The sequence below is a fragment of the Agrilus planipennis genome, unplaced genomic scaffold (genome assembly GCF_000699045.2).
Source record: "Agrilus planipennis isolate EAB-ADULT unplaced genomic scaffold, Apla_2.0 scaffold28, whole genome shotgun sequence".
In the NCBI taxonomy this organism is placed as follows: Eukaryota; Metazoa; Arthropoda; class Insecta; order Coleoptera; family Buprestidae; genus Agrilus; species Agrilus planipennis.
The window spans coordinates 1810989-1816574 of NW_020438897.1; the positions used below are offsets into that span (position 1 = coordinate 1810989).

Sequence of the window (5586 nt, forward strand, 5' to 3'; positions counted from 1 at the left end):
TTCCCATCCAAAAACAAAAAGCGAGTTACCGAACGATACTGCTCTTTTTCCATCTTAGCGAAAATAACGAAACACGTCTCAGTCGAATGGCCGCCAAATCCAAACTAACCTATCAATCAGTCTGAAATTCGTTTTGGCGTGGTTTGATAGATGGCAGCACACGATGACAACACCAATTTCCCTCAGAAACGTCCTCTGTCTTCAAACACGGGTACTTATTGAACCGCCCTCGTAATTGTTAAATTGTAAAGCCAATATTTCACCCGTTATTGAGTTGCGGGCGTGTAGTGTTGACCTGAGATACGTTTATACGTTTGTACCCTTTTCCAACTTTCCCATTAAAACCATTGGACCGTTCTATCCTCAAATTACTCTATTAATATCGGAGGATAAATAAAAAGTATGAAATAAACTTATGTTGGCAACTTCAAAGTGAATGTGCGAACAATTCATCATTGTATATGAAAGTATCTATGTGACAAAATCTAGACCACTTGCCTTTCGACCATCTATCTACTTTACAAGAAGACATGGGCAAACATGTTCTACCTACTCCCTCTTTCCCGAATTTAGACGTTCACTAATTCCTTTTATGAAATAACAAAAATTGAAAAAATAAACAAGATCATAATACAAACTGCGATGCGAAACCTGAACGTGTTTAGTGTAGCTAACTACGTGGGTACTTATCAAGATGATGCAAAAATTACGTAGATTCTTTTAAAGGTTACTGTATTTAGAAAGTTTGAGTTTTATACCGGCTAACAATCAATTAACTAGACAGATGTTCCTATCGTATCCATCGTTCAATTGGGAAGTCCATATATACGATTTAAATTAATCATAAAGTACGTTTTTTGATTTGTCGTTTAATATTATTCATATATAAATACGTATTTCTAACTTTCTCTTCTTCGGTTTGATTCATAATCGCATGAAATTTACGCTGTTCTTATTTCATTTGATGTATCAACCGTTTCCCAGATGCTGTCAATTTCATATATGCCTTTTGGAAGTTATGAGATCGATTTTTCTGCGAATTTACGCAAGAAGAACTAAGCAATTCATGAGTATGGGAACTTGGTTACATAAAGGTAAATAATAACTAATCAGCCTCCTAATCAACTTATTATAGGTCAAAGAAAACGACCTTTGCTTGGAAAAAGTACTATGTTTATGGTACCTATTATTATATCTTGTATGTAATCACGTTGCTACATCATCGCATCGGGATGAAGGATGCATCTTGTAATTGATTATATATATATCTACTGAGATGCAGCAAATCGCCCAGATCGAATTAGATGCCAACATTCCAAATGGTTTAAAAAACAGTTCAAATTAATCCAAATTTGGAAAATGCTTTAACGTTCTTAAATAAGGCTATTTAGTCAGGCTTTCAAATACCGGTACTGAAACCGGATTTAGCTCCGTTAATACTGGAATCCTGCGATTAAAATAATTACTAAGTGGGAATATTCAATATTTAAATTTATAAAAATAAAATCAGTTTTCTTCACTATAATCTTATTAATTATTATATTCTTTTAAAGTTCACGTCGAAGTTTAAATCTTTCAGTTACGCTTTAAGAATGCTGTCATTACGGTACCGATCATTCAATATTAATATTAGAGAAAAAGCTATCAAGAAATCCGCAATTCTTGGTATTGTGGACTGCTGGAATCACAGTATTAAAAACCTTGACACGAGCGTACGAAACAGATAATAAGCGTTTTTAGTATTAAATCTTATTCATGGGCAATAATGCATCAGACAGTTTATTATTTGTGTTTTATATATTTTGAATTTCTTAAATATATTCAATTTCATAAACGGCTAAACATTATTTAACTGCAATTAATTAATCCTTAATAAACTTTAAAAGNAAGGCATATAAGATACCTGGTATTATTCATGGGCAATAATATGCATCAAACAGTTTATTATTTGTGTTTTATATATTTTGAATTTCTTAAATATATTTAATTTCATAAACGGCTAAACATTATTTAACTACAATTAATTAATCCTTAATAAACTTTAAAAGAATAACAAATCCGACAATGACGTGGTGAAATGGCACAATTGAAAATTATATGTTAAATTATTATTCAGAGACTATTTCTTCTTGTACATAATAGTTCATGCACAATCGTGGCAAAAATTAACCAATTTGGAACAGAAGAGTCGTCAGCATCACATTTTGTCTTTAGAGGGTAGTTGTTGTTACAACCAGTGTAAGTTTCATATCAACAATAATAACATAATGACTTAACTTCTGATGTTCATTCAATGATGAATCATTTCTAGAAATTTTGATGACTTTCGGTTTCTTGGTAACTGTTCTATATTTTGGTCGAAGGAGTTTCAGGAGTTTTTTGTTAGAAGACATCATTTTCGTTTTCTTTTGGTAGTGAGATTCCACTCAATACTTGTCAACTGCAGCAACTCCCTTTTTACGTACCTGAGTTTCTTACTCGGTTGAAATACGAGGGCGGTTCAATAAGTACCCGTGTTAGAAATGAAGGCACCTTTTTTTTTAATTTTTTTTTTATTTATCAACATAGTCCCCTTTTTAAAAGATACACTTCTCCCAGCGACCCTGCCATTTTTTTTTACAAAAAATAAGATTTGTCGAACTCTCCAAAATTCCCCCTGTCTCGGCGATGACTTCCTCGTTTGAGCTAAATTTCTTTCTCGCTAGTCATTTCTTCATGGTAGGGAACAAGATGAAGTTGCAGGGAGTCAAATCGAGTGAGTACGGGATGTGTGGCAGCAAATTCATAACGTAATTCATGCATTTTGGCGGCAACAACTCCTGATGAATGTGCCGGTGCGTTATCGTGTTGAAAACGCACCTTCTTTTTCGTCAAATGCGTCCGTGTCTCCTTCAATTTTTTGTCGAAGCGGTCCAATAACTCACTGTAGTATTGTCCAGTGATCGTTCTTCCTTTTCCTAAAAAATCCGTAAAATGATTTCCTCGGTAACAACGTTTGCCAGGCTTCCTGGTCGCTCCTATCAAAAACGGATCTTTGCCCACGTTTAAATTCGTTGAAGCAATATCTAACTGTGGTCGTAGATGGCGAAATGTCTCCATAAACAGTATCCAACTTTGTTTTCATCTCCTCGCATTTTTTCCCATCCAAAAACAAAAAGCGAGTTACCGAACGATACTGCTCTTTTTCCATCTTAGCGAAAATAACGAAACACGTCTCAGTCGAATGGCTGCCAAATCCAAACTAATCTATCAATCAGTCTGAAATTCGTTTTGGCGTGGTTTGATAGATGGCAGCACACGATGACAACACTAATTTCCCTCAGAAACGTCCTCTGTCTTCAAATACGGGTACTTATTGAACCGCCCTCGTAATTGTTAAATTGTAAAGCCAATATTTCACCCGTTATTGAGTTGCCGGCGTATAGTATTGACCTGAGATACGTTTATACGTTTGTACCCTTTTCCAACTTTCCCATTAAAACCATTGGACCGTCTATCCTCAAATTACTCTATTAATATCGGAAGATAAAAAAGTATGAAATAAACTTATGTTGGCAACTTCAAAGTGAATGTGCGAACAATTCATCATTGTATATGAAAGTATCTATGTGACAAAATCTAGACCACTTGCCTTTCGACCATCTATCTACTTTACAAGAAGACATGGGCAAACATGTTCTACCTACTCCCTCTTTCCCGAATTTAGACGTTCACTAATTCCTTTTATGAAATAACAAAAATTGAAAAAATAAACAAGATCATAATACAAACTGCGATGCGAAACCTGAACGTGTTTAGTGTAGCTAACTACGTGGGTACTTATCAAGATGATGCAAAAATTACGTAGATTCTTTTAAAGGTTACTGTATTTAGAAAGTTTGAGTTTTATACCAGCTAACAATCAATTAACTAGACAGATGTTCCTATCGTATCCATCGTGAGAATTTCAGACCAAAGAAATTATAGTTTTTGCAGAGTGTTAAAGATTATAATTGACAAAACTCCCTAATACATCTCTTGTAATACATGTAATTATAAGAAAAATCGTATGTATTTAGGTAACACAAATAAGCTTTCGTACTATAATTTAGACACTATAAGCTCATATACACTTATTTATATTATAATATAATAACTTATTTATATACTATAATCTCTTATTTATTTCACTTAGGTATGTATTTCATCACTGTGTAAACCTGTATTTAAATTGATTAATACTCGACTGACTATCCCTAGACAAAAATTTTCAGTCTCTCTCTAATCTTTCAAAGTTTTTCGGAGTCTTTCAGCGTCTCTGAGAGCGTCTCTCACAGTCTCTCAGTTATTGCCTAGGTGTTTTTATGGATCTCTCAACTCTCAACGATAAAATTGCTAATTCAAAGATTCGAGCGTCTCGTAGAAAGACTGGGATCTCTGAAATATGTTCAACTTTAACTTTAATTTTAACCATGTCTATCGAGCTACCACTTATTGAGAGATTCGAGTCTCTCGTTCAGAGATTCAAGTCTCTCGTTCAGAGATTCAAGTCTCTCGTTCAGAGACTGGATAGGAAATGAAGATCTCTCTATGAGCGACTCGAGTCTCTNCCCCCCTTCTAGAAGGTAATAATTTAGCTCAGCTGTATTCTCAAGTTTTTGAAAGCCTCTCCTAACTTTTCGTATACATATGTATGTATCTTTTATCTTGTCCATCATAAGAACAAGCGGCACCTCTGATGTATTGATTGCCCGCGGCTTTCGCTCACAATACATATGTACTATACATATCAAAATTTGAGATGCCTGTAATTTGTAGGATATTCAGTTTTCTGATTATAAATAAATGCTGAAATATTTTTTTTTTCGATTTTTGCAGGTCTGCTTTGGTTTTACTTTTTGGAATTTGGTCTCATGGTCATGTCACTTGAACCTGGGGTGAGTAACACTTTTAGTTATGTATTCAAACTTTATTTCTATCGCTATTAAAACCCAAATTTTTCTTTGATATACAAACATCCTAATTTAAAATACACATCAACAATTAGAAATATACATAATATTTATTATTTTGTCACATTACCGTATGTTCCCAATTGACTCGTGATGCCTCTTTCGCTAACAGTAAATGTCCAAAACAATCAAATTAAAGAAGCTTTAACTTAATAATTAATGTTCAAGTCTCATCACAGTTACCTATATATCTATATTGTTGTTAAGGAAACCGATGTTTTGTTTTTTATATAAATAAACAGCGGGTGTGAAACAATCTCCCCGCATGTACAAGTTCTCAAAAATATTCATGTGCTTTTGTATAATACGTTATCAAATAATTCAACGTGTTAAATTAATCACATTGGAGAAAACATTAGTGAGTGATTTTAAAAAAAAATTACTCAACTTTAATCAACAATTATAATTCGGTTATCAAAATTTTACATTCCAACAAAACATTTATTAATAAATATGGAGTTCTAAAATTATTGGTGTTACGTATCCAAATACTTTTTATAGATTAATGAAAACATCACCATTTGACAAAAGGCATTACTGTTAAAAATATCTGCTGTTACTAAACCAATAAAAAATAACACTCTTTAAATACTTT

The 5586-nt window shown here is 33.3% G+C and overlaps 1 long non-coding RNA gene across 1 annotated transcript in view; it reads left to right on the top strand.

Annotated features, from left to right (window-relative positions):
- The window catches only part of LOC112904047, a 64911-nt gene extending 59994 nt beyond the window's left edge, over positions 1 to 4917 (top strand). The window contains exon 3 of the long non-coding RNA XR_003230867.1: positions 4858 to 4917. This is a non-coding gene — a long non-coding RNA (uncharacterized LOC112904047). The remainder of the gene's footprint in view (positions 1 to 4857) is intronic.
- Positions 4918 to 5586: the final 669 nt, after the last annotated feature.